This window comes from Lonchura striata, chromosome 5, assembly GCF_046129695.1.
Source record: "Lonchura striata isolate bLonStr1 chromosome 5, bLonStr1.mat, whole genome shotgun sequence".
In the NCBI taxonomy this organism is placed as follows: domain Eukaryota; kingdom Metazoa; phylum Chordata; class Aves; order Passeriformes; family Estrildidae; genus Lonchura; species Lonchura striata.
In genome coordinates this window covers 13,621,041-13,642,908 of record NC_134607.1, presented here as the reverse complement: position 1 = coordinate 13,642,908, position 21,868 = coordinate 13,621,041, and the positions used below count along the sequence as shown (strand labels likewise).

At 43.9% G+C, this 21,868-nt stretch overlaps 1 protein-coding gene across 7 annotated transcripts in view; it reads left to right on the top strand.

The window, feature by feature from the left end:
• Window positions 1–1,366: 1,366 nt before the first annotated feature.
• MICAL3 (microtubule associated monooxygenase, calponin and LIM domain containing 3) overlaps window positions 1,367–21,868 on the top strand; it is a 155,839-nt gene continuing 135,337 nt past the window's right edge. For all 7 annotated transcript variants that reach the window (XM_021551933.3, XM_021551931.3, XM_077783311.1 and 4 more), the window contains exon 1: window positions 1,367–1,836. The gene's annotated coding sequence lies outside the window, so the exon portion shown is untranslated. The remainder of the gene's footprint in view (window positions 1,837–21,868) is intronic.

Below are 21,868 nucleotides of genomic sequence, written 5' to 3'. Positions count from 1 at the left end.
CCCAGCCCAGTGGCGTTGTCATGGCCATCACCGTGTTTGGTGATGTTCTCCAAGTCTCACATTTAAGAATCCTGTAAACATAGGAGAAATGGAAGGGTTTTTTCCTAACTCAAATTAAGTTTTAATCCTCACAGTATGTTGGAGGAAAGCTGGAAAACTCAGTCTGAAGGCAGAGGCAAAGATAAGTAAAAAGATTAGAATTTTTACTTCATATAAGATTTTTTTTTTTTTTTTGCCTGCTCACAGCTTTTATAATCTAGTTCAATTCTTTCTAGTTCTTCTGGCTGATATTGGTGTCCTTAACTAGTCCCATCTCTGCTGCTGCAGATTATAGTCAAGCAAAAATGTAGTTAACCCCCTTGTTATGATGGGATCTTTAACATCTGGATTTTGGCACCTGGAGGCCTGTCCCTACCTAGCAAGTTGGGATGAGCCACTGTCATAGATTGCCCAGACAACCTGGGTTGAAAGTGAGAACAGAGAGTCAGTTAAGAAAGCAAATGTGTGGGTTTTACTTCTGTGTGTTTTTGTCCACACCACCTATATGCACACAGAGCTGTGTTTGTTACTGGTGCCCTGAGAGAGGAAACCCATTACCTTAAAAGAAGCACTTGGCTTTAAGAGAGAATAATAAGGAAAGCAACAAAGAACCATTAGCAACATTTTATAAAGAAGATGAGATAAATAGTCTGTCTCATAAACAAGTGATATTATTTAACTATCCAAGGAGTTGCTTTCCAAAACAAGGCTGAATTGTTCATTGTCCAGCAAAATAACGCCTGCTTCTGCAGCCTTGGCTGATTTTCTGACTACAGCCCAGAGTCTGTAGATCTCCACTGTGGTGAATAGTCCTGCCTAACATTACTGCTAATGTTTATGTCAATGTCATAACAAAAATAAGTAGAAAACAGCAATATTAAGGCTCAGAAATGACAGGATCAAGACTTTTCAGTTGAGGGGACAGAAACAAAGGATTCTGCCGGCCCTGAGCTTCCCCGTAGCTATAACAGGGCCTCACAGACACACTTGTGCTTGGTTGTGTTGGCAGAGAAACACTTGGCAGAGAAACCCCCTCTTGCTCTCTCAACTGCTCATTCACCTGCTCACAGAGACAAGATTATATCGCGCCGTCCCAGCACTTCTTCGAACACTGGTGAGCGTGCGCTCCTGTCCAGATAGTCACTAGAACAAGGTTTCTTTTTTCCTCTTTTCACAAGCCATGGTATTTCTCAGGGGAAGCCAGCGGCTGTCTTGGGGTTATGCCAGCTTTCCTACACCACAGAAACAAGATTTAAGATGCTGTAGAGCTCTGTGAGTGGAGTAACCAAGGTGGGAGGGGGGGCATGTGTGGGGTGTGAGGGAAATACCTTCTGCATAAACAGCCTTTTAAAAGAAATGGGTGGATTACCCAGGTCAGAGGAATCCTCGAAGGAGGAGTCAGTGCATCCATTCGGTGCTCCCATTGCCGCTCCCTTAGCAAGCCACAGGGGACCACTGCTCCGTTACTGTGGCAACAGTGACGACTTGGCAGCCAGACCCATCATGACACAGGGCTCCTCGAGACTCTGCGAGATGCTCTGGCAAACGCTTGCACAAGGAGATTTGCATCTGAGACCCCATTTCCTTTTAAATTTTGGCTTTTCCTTGCAAGCCTAGAGAAGGAGAAAATCGCTGGTGGGAGCCCTCCAAGGAGAAAGCCGTGTGGAGGCAGGGCACAGGGAGCGGCAAGGGGCTCGAATTTAGGTGTCTGCCCCTGCAGAGGCGGGCGAGCTGTGAGCACCTGTCGGGGAGGAGTTGGCTCATGTGAGAAGAAGGTCATTCCCGCAGCCTCGCTCTGTGAGTACCCAGCCAGCCTCTCCTAGCTTCTGCTGCAAATGTTATTTATTGTTTGTCATTGACTAGTAAATTCCGGGGTTTCTTGTGTCTAAGGGGAGGAATTTTCTTTTGTGCTAGCTCTAGGCTTCTTGCAAAATCCGTGAATGCACTACTACTGGCTTTTAGTCCTAAGCATAAATTCCTGCAGGAGCTGCAGCCCTGCCATAAAGGAGCAGGTTTCTTGCAGGAAGCTCGATGAGAATCTGCAGTTTGCAGTGAGCACTGCACAATCCGTACCTTAATACCAGGTTTTGTACTCTAGCCAGCTGATATGGTCCTATATCAGCTTCTTCATTTAATTCATGGTTCCAGCCTTTGTTGTACAAGCTGACTTATTTGTTTTCATTGAGATTAAGAATTTAAGCAGTAAGTAAATCAAGTGCTTGAACAGGTGCAGAAAGAGTTTTTGCCCTGTGCAGGATAGAGTTACAAGCAGTTTCATTCTGATGAGACAAACAGATGCTCTAGATAAACTGCTGATAAAAGGAATTATTATACTGGCAAAGATCCACCACCACATTCCCCTGTAGCACATGGGTGTCATAGTCAAGCATACAGACAGTAGCCATGGGTGAGATCAATCTACCATGGCTAACAATAGGCATCTATAAATGTAGCCATGTTACTGAGCAGTGTGATCATCAGTTTTAAATCATGTCCTGAAAAATATCAATTTAACTTAGTCATCTGTGAAATGAATACACTGCTTTGCAAAGAAAGTAAGGCATTGTAAAAAGAACAATTGTAAGGAATTATAAGGGAAAAGAAATCAAAGGTTGTACACCAAAGGTGTGAAATTTTGATCAACCTGCAGTCTGCTCACATGAAAGGCAAAGAGATTTCTTCTTCTCAAGATTAATTTGGTGCTTGTTCTGTTCCTTAATCAGACAGCAGCACTGGGGCATCTCTAGCTGTAATCTCATTAAGATTATTAGGCTGTGATTGTGCTTGTGGTCTGTTGCTGGCATGCGTTTGGGCAGACAAATGATCCTCGGAGCTCTCACAGTTGAGAGGAGATGGGGGTCCATTGTTTCTCATGAGGTTTGAAAATCCTACACCCTTGACTTTGGAAAGGCACTGTTTGCAAAGCAGCCGGGAGGGCAAACAGGGACAGGTCCACTCAGCCCACAAAGGCAGTTTGTGAACACGGCTTGTCTTGGTGTGATGGGAGTCACGTGTGGGCACAATAATGGCACAGCACCCTCCCCTCAGTGTGTAAATAGCATAAAGCTGTGCCTGTGCGAGTGTTGGCGCGACAGGCTGGGCTACTACAGAGCAAAAACAGAAGTCAGAAATTAATTATGTGCTCCTTTCTCCATTCCCAGAACCACTCCTGTGTTCTGCTTTGTCCTGCCTGTTACAACTAACAAAAGCATAGTAGCTTTTGTTTAGTTGGCCTCTTTGACCAAACTGAAAAATATTTGGATGATATTTCTGGAAATTTCTGGAGTCACATAGAACTATTTTCATTCCATTTTAGCCCATTACTCTTCATTGCAATTCCAGGCAACACCATAAATACCTCTAGTTCCTCTTCCTCATGCCTGCATTGCTCAAATGTTAGTCAATAGTTTTGTTCCTGGGCAGCAGTGGGGTTTGAGTGCTTCTGGAGGCCAGTGGTTTTTTGCAGCCCCCTGTGTGACCCCTGCACATGTGGATCTCCTGCACACAAACCCACAGCAGCTGATGTCATTCGCGCATGAGCCTGGGGAAGCAGGCTGCTGAATGAGTGCCAGTGTACCACACAGTTCATAAATATGGAAAAGCAACGGGCCCTATCCCAACAAGCTCGGATTCAGAAACATTTAGCAGATGTTCTGGCTGTGGGGGAGGAAAACAGGAGATGAATAATTACAATACTGCAATAGCAAATACTTTGTTGATGAAACTGCACAAAAATTAGAATGACAAACACACCCTTACCAGGACTTTGACCTATCCATAAAACAACATCAACATGTTTTATTAATAGTAGTTCCACATTCTCAAGATCAATAAAGTGACTTCATTGATTTACTTTTCCCTTTTTATTAATACTTCTCTAAACAGTGATGAATTTGCATTGAACATAGGTAGAGTATTTTTATAGCTTGCCAAAGAACAGTGCCAGTAGTTCTAGTAAAGCAATAAGCTTCTCAACCAGGACAACACAGCTAAAGAGAACCTAACCATGGTTAAGAGTTTGAAGGAAACTTCCAAATCTATTTGGAAGGGGCTGTCAGTTATTTCCACACCACCACAACAACACCATAAGGGAGATACTCCGTACACTTCCTTAAAGGAGTAAAAAGCTGTTGTTTTTAAAACAAGAATAGAAAACATAGCTCAGGCTCTCCCTTAATCCAAACTCCAAACAATAAACATGCATTTTAGACCTTGATGCATGCTATGTGAAGTAAAACAATGTCAGCTTTACAGGCAGCACTTGTGGGGAACTTCTGTAGTCCAAATTAGAGGAAGAACCAATGAAGGGTCTCAATAATGACCTTGCAGGAGCTGCCATTACATTTCACCAAGGTACTTTTGAATCCATTCCCTTTGGTCCTTTTTGAGGACTGTCTGAGCACAAGGAAATGCTGTAGTTGTGATTTTTTGGTTGGTGTATTAATTGTAGGCCAGCAGTCTAGTAGTACTTCATCTGGGTATGGTGTTCTTGAATAGCTATATTTTCTTCCTTAACAAACACTTGTCTTACTGCTTTGAATGATCTCACACTTCTTTACACACTTGAACTGTTGGTCCTAAATCATGAAGTGAAACTCAGCTGGGCTACTCTTCCCAGCCTTGGCATAAGGTACCATTTTGGGAGGGAGTTTTCTGCACTTGTGTAGTCTTCAGTTTGGGTTAGTTCTACTTAAAACTTTACAGTGTAGTGAAGTGAAAGTTGTGTCTTTCTCATCAGCTTCTTGTATGCCCACAGTCCTGACTCATAGCAGCAAACCCAAAGCTGCAACTTTATATTCTACTGCTTGGCAAAATCTGTGAGCAGTGAAATTGTCTGCAGTGAATATGCACAGACCCAGAACCTCTCTTATTCTTAAAACAGTTCCAAATGCTAAAGTGTATACTGAACACTCAGCAGATTTGTATGTAGCCCCAAAGAAACTTTCTGTATTAGTTCCTATCAGAACACCTATTTTTTCAGCATGATGGGTTAGAAACTTTTATCTACATGATCAAAACTCACTGGCTCTGATGGGCTAATTTTTATTTTCCTTTTTAACTGCAGAAGTTTTTACCTACAGAAGTTTCTACTTAGTGAGCCAAGAGATAGATTTTTCCAAATGAATTAGAGTTGTATTTGTTTCCTTGCAACCAAACACAATCAGCAATTCATTTGAAACTCACCTCCCAGCTCAGCAGACATCAGTCAGGATTAGGGTGTGCATGTGTGTTCAGAGGTGGTGCAGGGGGTTGAACTCATCATTTCATAAATATTACAGCTATTCAAATGCCTATGCAGTGAATAATCACTTGCATCAGGAGAATGCTGGGTGCTTGGTGACTTCTGCCTTGCATTTGAACCACAGATTGAACACTTGTGTTCTTGCTTAGGAAGTCAGTGCTCCAGAAGAACTGGACAGAAAACAGCAAACTTTAAAACCTCTGTAGACTAGACTAGTCCTTCAGTTTCTTCTGAAAACAGTTCTTTTGGAAGCTCTTAGCTGTTAATTTGTATGCAGATTACTTTTACACTTTAAAAAATGGGTTTAGCTGTCCAGGTAAGTGTGAGCATGAGAAAACAAGACTATAACTCATCAAGATCCTAATTCAGTTGCTTACAGCAGATGACAATTCAAATACAGTGACTTTTAACAGAAACACTTGTACACATAAGAATAGAGTTCCTATTAATAGAGAGCATCTCAGGGGTTTCAATGACAGTTTGGTTTCATGTTGGCAGTTTGGTTTCATGGCCTTTACTTTTACAGATTGAAGCAAAAAACAACAAAAAAATCCTTTGTCACTGTAAATGTCACACTAAAATGTTTAAACAGGAGGGATGGCTGCAGAATACATCAAGTGCTCCTTCCATTCTGCATTGTACTGGTAAAGCCTCAACTGGGATCATGCTGTATGCTGCTCCTGCACAGAGAAATTCAGGAAAGACATGGATTAAAGTGAGAGCCACCAAAGGGGAACACCATCAATCAACAGAGCCTCACCCAATCAAAATTAGGAGGACAAACAAGAAAAAACCAGAGTTTTAGTTCTGGGGAATGTGAAAAGTGACATGAGAAATCTTCATTCATCTAAAGGGCTGTTGCAGGAGTGAGAGGAGCAAATGGGGTTTTTTTGTCTCTATTGTGTAGGATGAGAAGTACATGTAAATTATGGTAAGAGAGATCCAGCTTTACCATCAGGGGAAACTTTCTAAAGGCAAAAAGAATGAATCATGATAAAAGAACATCTTTCCTGGATAGACTGTGGTGTCTGCACTGGGGAGGTCTTTAAGAGGTAAAACAGATGGGACAGAGATGCTTTCACAGGGCTGGAGTTAGGTGACCTCTCAGTATCCCTTCCAGTGCTGTAATTTGGTGATCACCTCCTTGTTTGAAAATCCACTTGCTGTGTTTTTACTTCCTGTTTCCAGATGTGATGACTTTGCTCTGGGACAGTAAGCTTTCCGTGGAATTTGGTGCTCTTGGTTTAAATGATTACAAATTCCCACAGGAGCATGCACCTGGCAAGTCCTGAACCTTGGAAGGTTGTCAAAATAGAATTTAAGATTCCTTGGCTACTTTTACTGTGAAAGTAGCTTTGATTTCATAGAGATACCAAAAACTTTCTTGAATTTTCTTCTGTAACTTGCCTTCCTTGTTATACTCCTTGTCTGACTGAGAGCAACACCTGGGCTTTACGAGCCTTCAATAATTTCCCTTGGAAGACATAAAAAAGACAGGCCTTATTTTTCTGTATAGACTTTTGAAAATGGGACACTATACCATACTCTGACTTTATGTTGAATGGTAGCACCTCAGCTCCTTTAAAAAGCTCAATCTGGAACCACAATATTTTTCCCTGGGTTGGTTTGGAACTGCTTCCTCAACAGCTGCTCTGCTCACTAGCGGTCACTCCTGGAGTGCCAACACCCAGTTTTACAGTGCCTGCAGGCACGAATTTACAGGGAATCAATCACTGCCTGTCTGGGGTGAGTACACTGTTCTCCAGCCCGCTGCAAACCAGCAGTTCTGTAAAATCCTCCCGGGAGATAATGGTACTGGGCTTGCCTTGCACATCACCAGCCTGGAACATCAGGCTTCTAACTGAGCTGTGATGCAGGATTTCAGCTGTCTTAGCCTGTTTTTGTATTGCAAAATAGCCCATTTTGTACTGATGTTACAGTTTTTGTGAGTGTGCTTTATTAGCCTAAAGTTCTGTACAGTACTGCCTGCCACCCTCCTCCCACTCTGCACACCACGTGCACGCCAGGACAAGGGACATGCAGAGGCAGTACAGTCCTTTGTTTTTGCTTCAGTTCTACTTGTTTAAACCCTTCCTCTTACGGTGCATTGTGAAAACTTCGCTGGGAATCCAGCAGCATAATGATGCAAATAACCCTGTCATATGACTTAGCCTCTCTGGTGCTAGATTCCAAAATATCGAGCCAAGACATACAAGTCTTGCTGTGGATGCCATAGGCAGCCTCATGCTAAAGTGCAGATGGCTCTGCAGTTCCCTAATGGGAATTGTTTGGGTCCTTATTAGCACTTTACAAAGATTTCTGTTAAACTTGCCAGCTCTCCTCCTGACTGTTCAGAGTGCTCAGCCAGTAATCACTGCAAATGCTGTGCGAGTCAGGCCCTGGGAGAGCATTTCCAAACATCTCCTGTTATCATGGTATGTAATCCCCCTCCTCCATCTGCTTTCATTTTTCAATAATTAACACACCCCCAACCTACATCTTCGCAGGGGAGGACACCTGCAAATATTGTTTTTGAACAGATAATGGAAGGTGAATCAGCAGGCTGAGGCTCTCCAGTGATTGCAACCAGTAGCTCTAATTACTATACTCATGGAAACTCCATCAGTAAACAGGGTGGGTTGAGCCAAGTTTAGATCAGCTAAAGGCTTTCCTCCATCTGTTCTCAGACATGGATATAGATAGTGAATTGGGAATTGTGCACTTCTGGCTGATATTTGTCATACCCCACTGTAGTAAGAATTTGCTCAGCCATGTCATTAACTCATTTTATGCATCTCTTACGAATGACATCTTCTCGGTGTTTTATCATGTGTTATTGTAATACCTGACTACATTTCATGCCAGAATCTCTAATATACTACAGAGATCAAAACCTCTCTTAAGGTAGGGTTGGAAGGCTGTGGCTTTGGTAGGACATTTCTGGGTTCCTCTCAAAGCTTTCTTGAAGACCAGGGCTGGCTCATTTCCAGGTCCAGCCAGTCCCAACACCGTCACCTCGGTGTGACCCGAGGGATTAGTTAACATTCGGGGCTCCCAAGCCGAGTTGATTAGCAGGAGGCAAGGATGATGGCAGCAGCATCCACCTGCTGCAACGCTGCTCATCTTCCCGAGCACATCACCATCCCAACGGGACGAGTCGCTACGGCCACAGCCACGAGCTTCTCCCCAGCCACCCCCGAGCCACAGATATCTCCGGCTTTCTCAAGACGCTTTACAGGCGTCTCTGCGGCCGCTTTCAGATGTGATTTAGTTGCCGCCTGCTCTCGCTGGCCATCGGGGCCATCGCACGGTACCACCAGCGCGTCCCGGGGGCTTCCCGCGCCCCTCCGCCCGGGGGCGCTTTAAACGGTCGCAGCTGGCCACGCCCCTTTTTTGATCTCCGCCAATCCCCGCCCGCCCTCTTGCAATTCGAGCGGTGGGAGCGTACCACTGCCACAGGGGGAGGGGGAGGAGCGGGAGCGTTTAGGGGCTGTTGGGGGAGAACGGCGCGGAGCATGGTGTCGGTTCTCCTCCACACTTGTTGATTTCGCGTTGCCTTCGCCCTCCTCCTCTTGTCCCCGCTCTCCACCGCGTGTCCGGTGGCTGTGGAGCCGCCGTTTCTCGCCGCTCCTCCCCTTTTCCCCGGTGCGCCGCCGAAGGGACGGGCGGGGAAACGGGGCTCAGCCCGCGCGGTGGGCGGGGAAGCGGCGGCGCGAGCTGCCAAGGTGCGCGCGCGCCGCGGCGGCTCCAGCCGCCCCTCCCGCGGCGGGCAGGGACGGGCCGGTCCCGCTCCGCTCCAGCTCCGCGGCTCCAGCCCTCAGCCCGGCTCCAGCCCCGCTCCGCCGCCCCCGAGCAGCAGCATGAAGCGAAGGCAAGTGCCCGCGGCGGGCGGGGGAGGGCTTGCGGGTCGGCAGGTGGGGCGGGAGCGGCGGTGGCGGAGGGTGCCCGTCGTGCCGCGGCGCGGAGCGGCGGCTGCGGCTGGCACAGGGCGGCGGACACCGCCGCGGAGCGCGCTCCGCGTCCCGGTGGCGCGGCTCCGCGTGCCGGTGGCGCGGCTCCGCGTGCCGGTGGCGCGGCTCCGCGTCCCGGTGGCGCGGCTCCGCGTGCCGGTGGCGCGGCTCCGCGTGCCGGTGGCGCGGCTCCGCGTGCCGGTGGCGCGGCTCCGCGTGCCGGTGGCGCGGCTCCGCGTCCCGGTGGCGCGGCTCCGCGTCCCGGTGGCGCGGCTCCGTGCCGGAGCGGGCGGCAGAGCCGAGAGCCCCGCGCGGCGCTGCCCGTCCCTCCGGCGGGCGCCGCCGCCGCTGCGGCTCGGCCTTATCGGGTGCCTCGCACCGCCGGCCAGCCGCGGCCGTGGCCGCCGCTGGGTCATAAAGTGCTGCCGGTGCTTCCGTCACACGGAGCTCAGGGCAGCCCTACGTGAGGCATGGCATAAACCGCCCGCAGCTCGCGCAGGCTGCTGCTTGTCTTACCTTTAGCCTTTTTTATTGTCGTTCGAGATAAACTCACTCTGAGGGGTTATGATACTTGTGCCTCTGTTCCTTTATTTGTGTTACGGCTCGTTCTTAATCTCTGAGGGCTGTTGTCCTCAGATGTGTTTAAGGGTGTTTAGTACTTAACAAGGGTAGCTGCTTCTAAACATAGGTTTTCTTCTTGTATAATAATAAAAACCTGCTTATGCGTTCACTGCAATGACTTAATTCTGTATATTGAAGAAGACCTCTCTTACCTCGTGCAGTCCTCTCTGACCTCATCCATTTGATGTTAGTGCTCTAGAGTACCTGGAAAGGATCCCTCCATCTCCACAGTAGTTACTGTTAAGTCTGACATTACAAAAAATGCTGTTTCCCTTGTCGGTCCTGTTGTGCTGCTTTGAAAGTTGAAAAAATGAAGAATCTATGGGAAATCTTAGTGTTGGACTCAAAATTGGCATTCTTGGTTAGTCTGCACTTTAAATGAACTTTGTCTGTGCTAGTGTAGCGGGCTTAGGGAAGCTGAGCAAATAAATGGCCTCTCAGTGGACAAGCTGGATATACAGAAACTGATTATCCATGAGGCTCCTTTTACCTAGAAACTTTGAAAGATACAGGGTAACTGAGCTTTGAAAAATGCAATAAACAAGATTTTCTTTGAGTAATTACACACTTTCTTGAAATATACTACTCTTACCAAAAGTTACACTAATATATTTTTCTGTATTTCTTATAATGTACATATTCTATTTATTTCTCTGTTGTATTTATTTATTTCAGTGCTTGTGCTTGGGTTGGTTGCACTGCAGGGATAGGTTCAGTAAAAATAACTCATTGCTTGGGAATTAAGCTCTTCAATCATGGGAATATTTCTGCTGGCCTGAGAGTCTGTGAAAGCTTACTGGTACAAAACTAGAGTTAGATTGAAGTTGGCAGTGCCCCTTTAAACCAGCTAAAAGTCCACTACATTCATCTGCAGCTGCAAAAATGACACTACAGTTAAAAAACCAGATATGTTTGTATTTAGCTTGCAGCTTGCTAAAATACTTGTTTATTTAGATGGCTTAACCAGGTATGCTGAACTTGTATTCATTCAGGTCTTAAATTACATGGAAGGCACACCTTACAGCTAATTTGTGATGTTGGTAATCTTGTAATTATTACATTAATAGATGGGGAACTCCTCTTCAGTGTTACAGGACAACCATAAATAGTTTTCTTTTGCCAGTTATTTTTAAGTATTTGTGCAGAAGAAATAACTAATAGTTATATTGCTGCTGCATTATATGTATCTCGGTTTCAATATTCAATAAATTTGAGTACAAGTCCTGTTTCTGACTACCCTGTGTATTAAGAAAGGATCTGTAAATAGTATGTAACTGTATATTCCCGGTCTAAACCTAAATGCAGCTGGTTGAGGTCAGGATGACATTTTATTCTAAGCTTTCTTGCCTCTCTGGTTTTCAGATATTTTGTGAACATGCCTCACATGAGAAATCTCAGTTATTTTGCAGGTGTAGGGTCTCTTGATAAAGGCTCGGGCACTGTTACTTTGCCATGAGTGAGCTTGAATTCCTGTTGTACACATCATAATGCAGAGCTGCTGACACTTCTCGGAGAAAGCTGAGGCAGAACTGGTCCTTACTTGAACATGTTTCTCTTTCCTTGCAGGATTTCAAAATTACTTCTCAGTCACGTGGGTAATCCATAAATGGATTAGGATTTTGTTCATTTTCTCCTTTGCAAACACAGGGTCTGTCCTTCTGGTGTAATCTTAGAGTAGCTCAGGTGCAGGTGAAGAGAGAGCTGTCTGTGCTGCTGCTGTGTGTCCTTGGCAGAGGCAGGAAACTTCCACTCTGGCTGTGTCACTGGAAATTGCCCACGAGAGCAACAGCAGAGCCTGTACATGCTCTTACAGCCTGATGATTTAAGAATCTTTTCTCTGCCCATTGATTTATGTCTTAACAGCCTGGAGTAAGAAGAAACCCAGTGAAATGCAGTGTAGCTGTGGCTCACCTACTGTCTGCAGGGTCATCACACGGGAGCAAGGCACACGCCTGCCCGGTGGCTGCTCTTACACTGTGTTGTTAATACAGGGGTGCAAAGTGCAGTTTTCCCAGGTACTGTGTTGCTGAGATACTCCTGGTGTGGATGCGATCCCCGAGAGGTTTCCTGGGAGTGCTTTTACTGTAGCAGATCCTAATAGTAATCTCATCTTTCATCCAAAAAGGGGAGGAGGGAAGAGTTCCCACTAGTCAGTGCAAGGAAGGGGGTTTCATGTGAGCTCCCCTGGGAACTGTGTTTGCTCTTAGGTGTTTTTTTAGGTCTCCCAGCAGCACTAGAATCTAGAACTGACCTGACCTTTGCAGACTATGGCAGGATGTAACCTAGATATCAGCTCCAGGGATGCTGCTCATAATTAGAGAGGTGGAAATAAAATAGCAGTGATATCAAGCTGGAGTTCATGCTGCTATTTGGAAATGATGTGGTAAGGTACAAGAGGCAGGCACTGTTTGTTTACTAGGAGGGGAGCCCAAAACTGTGGGGATAGAGCAAGAGGTAAGCTAGCATAGGAACATCAATTCACAACCCTTTCCTTCCTTTTTCTCCTCCTCCCTCCCCCAGCTGAATGACAGCTCACGTAATTACACAGGGGAGAGGGAGAAAGGGAAAAGTGCATCCAGGGGAACCCAGGAACATCTACACGCCAAGGAATGAGATCTGCAATATATGGTGTTTGTGAATGGTGTGAAAACATCTGGATTTCAGCTGAGTGTTTGGGGCACACGATGAGTTCAATTTCAGTGAATTATTTGTTGTCTGTACCTGTGGATTTCTTCTAATGTTGAGGTAGTTGGAATGTGGATTAATGAGTTGATAACACTCTAACAGCATTTGGTTTTTTTGTGTTAACATTAAACAGATATGGCTCTTCTCATTCTGCCTGTGTTGTATCTTGCTTTGAAGAGGCACTGTGGTACTCCTGTATATGGAGTGATTGAGATAGAAATAGAGTGCTCAGATATGGGAGACAATTTAAGGAAGGGGAAGTTGCTCACCTCTGTGGGCAGCCTCTCTTCTGATACCTCTTTATTTTTTTTTCTACTTTGAAAGTTTAATCAAGCAGTAATCATTTGGTAGCAAGAGGAAACTGAAGGATGTTTCTCTTTTTTTTTTTTTTAGATACTGAAATTTACTCCATTCAAAAGTATTCGGTAAGATTAGGAAAGGAACTGTGAGTTCTTGCTTTTCCTAGACAGCAGTAACTTAACAATAGAATTATTTCAGTTTCAGGAAAGAGGAATGTATTTCATCCCACACTTCCTGAGGGAGTTCAAAACTTTTCTGCTGAAGGTGGGCAGTAGCAGCATATTTTTTTCTTTTTTGCTGGAGACAAAAACTTGGTTGCTCTGATAGAGGTCAACTGTTCTGAACCTGTTGTTTTGCAATAGACAACATGAGATACTGCCTTTCATTTTTGAGAAGGGGCACTGAAGAAAGCTATGGAAATTGTGAGGAAAGCCTTTTTACTACATTCCTGTCTCTCTCAGCCTGTCATCTCTTTCTTCCCAGATCTTTATCCTTGTTGTATGTTAACCTTTTTCATTCTTTCTGCACAGAGTCTTTGAGATATGATCTTTTGTGTCTAGCCACATGGTTTAAACTAGTCTAGGCTGCCCATGCTTTGTCTGGATTTCTTCTTGACATTCAACTGTTCAAAACAATGACCATTTTTACTGAAAGTCATTCATATGTGGGGTTATGCAGCTACAGACATAAGCTAATTTTCTTGGCCCTTTTCTGCTGTCATCTGGAGTGAAATGCTGAGGAGCGCCTGACACGTAGTCCCACTTGGTAATGCTGCTTGCTTTGAGGCATTCAGCAAAGCCTTGTTGTGGCCTTTCTTTGCTTTGCTCATGCAGAAGGAGGAGTGGCAGATGGATGCTTTTCAGCCATCATGGAGAAGAGTCCCATAGACAGCTCTGCTGCTGCCTCATCTTCTGCCTTCAGAGAAATTTGTAATGCTCTCACCTGCCATGAGCTGACTGAACCCAGAACAGCTTGGCAGTGGAATCAACAGGTCCCTGCTTATCTGCCTTGAGTGGTTTTGCCTTTTTGCTGTGTTCTCTTCTTGCCTTGGACCCACTTGTCCAGCAATCATCTCATCCCTTGAGGTGGAATTTCTCTGTGCAAGAGATGTGTTTTCTTGTTGTGCTCTTTTATTACATTTTGGAGTTCTGGTTTAGACTGATGATGTCAAATGTTATTGTAGGATACAAAACAAAGGTAAAATCTGGCTGTTTTCTGTGCTTCAACTTCAGTCCAGGAATATTTGTCTTACCTCGTGGGTCTTTTGCTTTGTTTGCCTGCATTAGAATTCCAGTTGCACAGCTTAATTAAAATCTGGGAAATAGCCCATTTACAGAATCAACTTCCTCTTTGACCAGCAGGAAAATTGTTCTGTGTTACTGCTCTTTGCCCTGCTGTTTGGAAATAATTCCTCTGAAAATGCAGTGCTTTGAAGTGAGGCAAGGCTTGCTGGGGGCTGATGTGGTTGAGGGAAGAGGACATGTAGTGCACTGAAGGCTTCTAATAAAACTCTTTTAAGCTTTACTTTATATCTTTCATTGTCATGGCTGTAAGATGCTTTGGAATTAACTTTGGGTGGTGCATCTGATGAAGTCTTAGGGTATAATCTTCTAGTCTTCTAAGCAACTTCTGAACTGAAGTGACAATGGATAGCATAACTTTTACAGTGATCTCCCTTTAGGTTACTGAGATCTCTTTACTCTGAGTTTGTGGGGAGAGCTCTCACTGGAGGTGTAGGCAGAACAGCAGCATATTTGTGGGATCATATCTCTGCTATGCAAATAAAAGTGCTTGTGGCTGTGTGAGTTCTATCTCTTTGTGAGCCTGATCAAACTGCCTTTGTTGAACAGAATGGTTGGGAGCCCCTTTTTGCCTTCCTCTTGATGTTTCTAAACAGTTGTGTAGACTTACACAACTGTTAAAAAGTCTTGTGTTGGGTGTAAAGGACAATATAAAATCTGCTCAATTTTGTGAGATGCTGCAGCTTGTAGTGATTTGCACTGTTTAACACCTATATGTTTTTCAGGGTTCATTAAAGAATTGTAGGTATCATTCAAGCAGATGGCAAATATGATTCTAACCCAGTTAAAGAGTACAAGGCCATCAGTGATACCCATGGGATAGGTTATTCTGGATCTTGTGTTGAGCAGTATTACCTAGCACTTCCAACATCATGGTTATGTGACTGAAGGGGAGGACAGTGGACTTTCTCTCCTCTCTTCTGTGGTGATGTGCACAGAAATGAGGAATGTTTGTCTGGGAGTCATGCTTTTAACAGTCAAATCTAACAATGTTTCGCTAGTTTGTTTTTTTTATTAGGTTGTTTTGTTTTGTGGCAGAAAGTAATTTTTTTAATAGCAGTCTGTGTACATGGTATATGGTACTCCATCTGGTATAAACAGAGTTCTGCTTCTGCTCCATTTGAGGAAGTCTAATATGGTTTTTCTGTGTCAGGAGGGGTAAACAGCTGTGGAGAATGCTCCATGCTTTTGATGATTCACTTTGCTGCACTAAATCACTAATTCATTAATTAGGCAAGGTTCCCATTCAGAGCTCTCTAGAGCTGTGCCTCTTGCTGTGCTGATTGTAAAGGAAGACTGGTTTGGAGTTAGCCTTTGTGTCTGGTTTCCCTGGTGAGCCTGAGAAAGCTGGTGCCTCACTCCAGGTACTTCAGGTTTCTTCCAGATCTTTTGTCATTTGCTGCTTATAAACAGAATCTAAACACACTGTAGACTTCCCAGGAGTAGTAGGGCTGCTTACACATTTTGGTGGCAATAGCCATGAACCAATAGGACCAAGGAATGTGTCCAGGACATGCCTCGTGGGCTAGGTTAGCTGTGCAGTTTGCTGTATTCTTTTCTTGGAGAGGAATTGGTTAATGCTAATTTAGAAATGGTATAGTATCAGCTGTGATCTAGACCAGCTAAATTGCTTGCAGAGTGTCACTTGAGATGTTTGCTTCCTCCTTAGGAGAATTCTTCTGTTAATGTGCCCTTTTCTGGACCATTTTCTAGATGTCTCATCAGTCTGGAGTGGCTTGTTTTTGGTGCCATGTGCTCTCTGGAGAGTTTATTTCTAAATAGTTACTGAAGCAACAGTCTTCTAAAATGCTACAGTGTTAGGGTAGAAGGTATTAAAATGTTTAGTGATCCTCTGAGAGTCTAGATTGAAAAAAAAATACATTTGTATTTTTGTTCTCTAAGGCTGGTTGAAACTATGTTAAAGACAACTTGTTTATTTTCTATTTTTCTTCATCAGAACTCCTCTGGTTTAAATTGTGTGTTTTCCCAAAAGGAAATATTGCCAAAACCAAATGTTTTACTTCAGGGGCTGCTGTGCACTGTCCTTCATTCTCTGCTCTAAAAAGATGACTCGTTTTCCAAAAAAATGGTGAATTCTGCCATCTTAAGGTGAGCTTAATCTTGAGATGGTCACCTTGGAACTGTAGCTCCCATGGAGCAGTAAGGTACTATTACACAAGAAAAATAAATTTACTTTCTTAAAGAGAAGCATTTTGTAAGTATTACTTCCTTGTGCCAAAAACCTGGGGACTTTACTTTTTACTGTCTGCCAAAAAAATTCAAAGAAAATGTTTTTCCAGAGGTCAGATTTCCTTATCACATTGTACTCCTCTACTTCAGATCTAGACAGAAAATTGTATAAAGTTTTGAAATGGGTTTTGTCAGGACAAGAATTAAAGCTAATGTATTAATTTGAAATATATAATGTCACTAATCAAATTATTAATCAAAAGTCTCAGGATGTCACCTCCCCATAAAAGGTATTGTCTTTTTCTTAGTCCTAATTCCTTTGCTGCTCCATTCCTGTACTGTCCAGCTATCACAAAAGGCTCTTTGTTGTTCATTTGACTGTTAAACTATGCTTATTTTATGCTTCATCGAACTCTCAATGAGCTCAAGGTTTATAATATCAAAAGTCTGGCTCTCTGAGGGTGAGAGAAGCTAACAGGTTTCATAAAGCTGTAGGGGTCAATCAGCATACAGGAAAGCATCCCAGACAGTGAAGACTTTTTCAATGACGGTGGAAAGCATTGGTGAATTCTTCTTAGCATTCATGCAAGCAGTGATGGTGATTTCTGGGCACATGCTTTCTCACAGTCAGGGTCTGCCTGTGCATTCAGCTGCTGAGCAGAGTGCTTTGGTTCTGGACTTTGGAGAAAGCAAAGAATTTCAGAAATGTGAAGCACACATCAAAGTTGAAAGAGAGAGTCGTAAAAAGAGAGGAAAGGATGTAGCCAAGCAGGTTCCAGATGCACAGGTCAGATGTGACCCTGCAGGCCAGTGCCTACTGCACACTGGTCTCAGTTCTTCCTTTTCCTGCTGGTGTCACAGCAGAGGTGCATCTTGGACTGGGAATCAAGTGCTCTGACATTAGCAGAATAAATTGAGTGTTGAATTCTGTTGGATTTGAGCATGAATTGCCTTACAATGCTGTGCTAATTATGGCAATTCAGGAAATGATTCACAAGAGTGGGTAGCTGAGTTTGGTTCTTCTAACAGCTGCCTTAGCTCAAGCTAGGTTGGCTTATTTACTAGAATTGTGCTTCATAAGCTACAATGGCACTTGCAAGTATTCAGTGTTAATTCCTGACTTGATTGAATGGAGTCCTTCGACATATGTCAGAAGAACGGGAGCAGCAGCTTTCAACCTGTCTACGAAGTCAGGGGCTTTTTTATGTATTAAGAAAAGTTTCTTTCCAATGGTATGGGGTAGAAGGTATTTCCAGTGCTGTGAATTAAATACTGGATTGTTACATTGGATATTGCATGGGGTTTCCTGCTTGCTTCACCATGTAGGCTCCAATATGGAGAGAATATCCTTAATAGGTATCAGGGAATCTGAAAGCCAAGTAGATTCTGTAAGTCTGTTCTCAAATGCAGTAATGACTTAAACCATTTTTATTTTCAAGTATAAAAAATTGCTTTGTTCTGTATCCCCAAGAACAAATGCAAAAATATATTAGTATTCCCGTTTTCTGGGATAGCTGCTGCTGTGTGAAATACAAACTGCCGTGGCATATTCAAGTTTATGCTACTGTTAAATGTGTGCAGTGTCTATGGAGTTTTTTATGACAGCAAAATCTTTAGGTGGCAAGAACAAAGTCATGGATGTGAGATTAACTTGCATATAGCACTTATTGTTGTGGAAAATGTTTGGCAGGCATCAACTTTCCAAAACCTGATAAATACTCAAGTGGTGCAGAAAAATTTTTCTTTCTGTGAAGGTCTTAGAAATGGTGGTGATAAGAACTCTGGCCAGCCTCTTCAGGTCTGGGTTTAGAGGGGCTTTTCTTGCCAGGTATGGGAAGAAAACACGATGGACAAAGCAGGGTTTTGGTGAGCGTGTTCTGATTTGTGAGAGCTTCTTAGAGCTGTGAAACGGAGTAGCAGAGCATTCCTGGAGTCTCACTGCAGGATCTGGTGGTTACATCCTACAATGGCTAATGGCAGGGCAGTGGGGGAGATGAGCTGTGACCTCCTCTCCCAGGCAGAGCCCTGACTCTGAGGAGTTAAAGCTGGGAGAGGAATGGACTGAGGTCAGCAGCATGAATGCTCTGTTCAGTAAATAATTTTCTTTGCATACTTACTCCATTCTTTCACTCATTATTTGCTCCACTTATTCTTTTCCCTTCCTACACACATGCAGACAAATTTTCTGGCTTTATTATCCTCCCTTGCCCTGATGACCACCTTCCAATGGCCACTTGTCAGTGTGACCCAGGCTCTGGTAAGGGGGTTGTAGAAGATAGGTTTGCTGAGCAAAAGCCACCATGGCTCTGGGATGGGAACCTCTGCTCAGCGTAGGAAAGCACGGCTGTTTTCCTGCTGCTCCTGCAAGTCTGCTGCTCCGAGCACTGCAGTGGCTCTACGGAATGCAGCACTCGGGAGGGAGAATGCTCTTCAGCCAGACAGGAAGACTTAAGAGCTGTTGCCCACCTTTTTTTCCCCTTGGTGGCAGGCTGTGAGCTTCTGGGTGAGTGAACATCTGGTACATGGCATGCGCTTTACAAGGCTGCTGGGGAAATCCATTCAATAGCCCTGCTGTTACAGAGAATTTGGGTAAATGTAGGATGAAGCATTGCTTAGTGCTGGACTCTGATAAATGTAGCAGGCTTTCCTAGGGCTTGGACAGGATGCTGGGAAATGAGAAAAAGCTTTAAAGGGTCCTGTATCTGAGGATCCACAGAAAACAGCTGAATGAAGAAGCAGGGTTTGGGGGGTTGAGTGACCTTGAATGTGTGCTCTCGTGAAAGAAACAATTCTACGTGTGACTGGTATTTAGGAAAATATTTTAACTGGGAGGCCCTTTTGTTAGGGGATAAGCAGTTTAAATATCCTGCATTTGTTTAGAGATCTACTTTGATTTTTCAATGGAAGTGTAATAGCTTTTGCTTGTCACCTTTTTACATGATCTTGTAAATGCTGCTATATCCCCAGGCTCCTGCAAGATGTGCTGGCTCCCTTTCGTGGGTGTTAAATTAACTTAGGAAACCCCAGAGACAGAATGAAATAGGTGCTTAGCAGGTGTACTTTAGCATGACAGCTGTTCAGAAGGCAGCCCAGGTATAATCATAAATTTATACTTCTGGATTTGGGGGGGCTTTGGTTCTGCAGCACTTAGTCATCTACAGCCCAATAACTCTTCCTGCTGTTGGAACACAGCATCTGTTTTTTCTCTTTCCCTTAGGGCACTGTTGTCTGCTTCATTCTTCTGACACTTTTGTGCTCTCCGTTGTGTTTTCTTAAATAAAAAGGCAGCTCTAGAAACAAACAAACAGAATTCCTTTCTTGTTTGATATCTGCTTTTCCTTTATAAAACTATTTTCCTTCTTTTCCTGATATGGCAGCATTATTAGATCCAGGACTTCTCTCAACTAAGCTTTGTTGCTGCAGAGCCAGTGGGATAAAGGGAGTATGGAGTGCTTGCTATGAGAAGTTGGTTTTTACCCTTGGTTTAAATATTGATAGTAGTGGAGTTAGAGATCTGAAGATACTAAATCAAGACAATTGTTCATTGTTTTCTAAACAGGCTTTAGATACAGCTTCCTATGACTACATTGTGCAGTGAAGTACATTCCTTTTCAGTAGATAGACAGGCTTAAAGGCCCTCAGGTTCTTCAGATCTGAAACAACAGCAGTAATCACTAAAACTAATACAAAAGGGAAAACAATTACGGGATTTTTAGGAGTGTCTTGGGCAGTGCCTCTGCCCTCCAGTTGCTTGGTTTTTAAATCCTGGGGTTCTGTATCTTCTTTGCCTGTTCTTGTCACACAGCACAGCTGTCTGAGAGTGCTCAGAGTCTTATCAGAAATCGGATCCGGGTTTAAAAATAGCCTTGTTGGAATAAAAGATGTGAAACAGGGCGGGTTTACTGTGGGATCCATAGCTGCCACGGTGGCATTGCTAGTCAGGGAGGAGGATTTTGTGGTGAGTGACAGGGAAAAATTGTTCCTTAATGATGTTGGATTTGGGAGGACATAGTGCCTGGGGAGAAGAGGGAGGAATGTTTCAAGAGAAATAGTACAAGCTTTTATGAAAGAAAGAGGTGGGAAATGCAAATTAATAAAGGAGAGAAATAGATCCAGTGGTTAGATGAGGTACCATAAAATCACCATTTCTATTCAACCATGATTCCTTTCCCCATGTAGAGTTTTGGTTCCTAGGCTGGTATTCTGACTGTTCTGTGTGTCCAGGGCTGCAGCTGATAACCTAAAGGAACAACTTAATGTAATTTTCTATTAGCTGCTGTCTGCTTTTCCTCTTAACTTTGCCAACTGCTTCAGGTGTGCTTGGGCACCTGTGAACCTTGTCACTTCTGCCTGTACCAGCTGATTTTATAACAAAATTTGCCTCTTCCTGGATGTGACCTCATAATAGTTTTACTAGCAAATTATATGCTACTTGCTCATTCTTAATTACTACTGAATATGTTAAAAAATCAAAGCTTTAATAACAGAACACACAACTGCATTTTTCTGTTGATTGGTGATTAGGAGCAGCTTAGTGAAATGTTGGTTCCTAAAAAGCTGTGGGGTTTTTTGTTTGTGGGTTTTTTGTTTGTTTTTGTTGGTGGTGGTTCTGGTTGGGTTTTTTTGGGTTTTTGTTTTTTTTTTTTTTTTTTTTTTTTGAGGAGGAGGGTGGGTTGGTGTGAGGTTTTTTGTTTGTTTTTTTGGGTGTTTTTTTGTAGAGTTAGTTTTCAGGTGGATATTTATGTACCCATTTGTGTTAGGCTGAAATATCTTGCCATGTAGTGCCTCTTTTATGCTTCCTTCAAAGGGCTTGGCACTGTTTCAGGAGGACACCTTTTACTGTAGTGAAATCTTGGGATGCTGATTTAATGTAAAAAGGAGGGGCAGACTATGCCAGGACTTTTGTGAAGCATTGGAATGGAATTGATTCAAATCTTGGCTGTACTCAGAGAGTGATAGGAAGTGACCAGTCTCACTGCTCCAAGAGGAGCAGCCACCATCAGGAATGGAGTTTCATGCCTCTGCAGGGAAACTTGAAATAAGATGTCCTGCCTGCTTTGTGAAGGAGGAGTGTAAAGCAGGTGGAGCCAGTAGTCTTTAAACCAATTCTGGGGAAAAATTAGAGGTTCTAACCCTGATGAGTCTGAAAGCTACTCAGCTTTGCAAAGCCTAAAGAGAAATTGAAAGGCAGCAAAACTGGAAAGGAAGGACCCAGCTTTCATTCCTGTTTCACCTGCACCACGAACAGGGTGGGCTCCACACTGTCCACACTCTGTACTGCTCAGGAGTGTGACATTGATGACATTGATGGTTGCTTTTCTGCCTGTCTCCTGTACTTTGCTCTCTAGGTGAGATTAGACATTTGCAGCATGACAGGGTTTCTGTCTGCAGTCTGTTCTTATCTAGGAAAGCAGCATTACGTTTTCAAGTGGTGAAAATACTATTGATCTAACACTACACTGAAATTTTTTCATCTCTAGGTGTTCCTGCCCTTTTACCAAATGGGTAATATACTTTGTCCCCTCAGTTTCTGAAGGGAG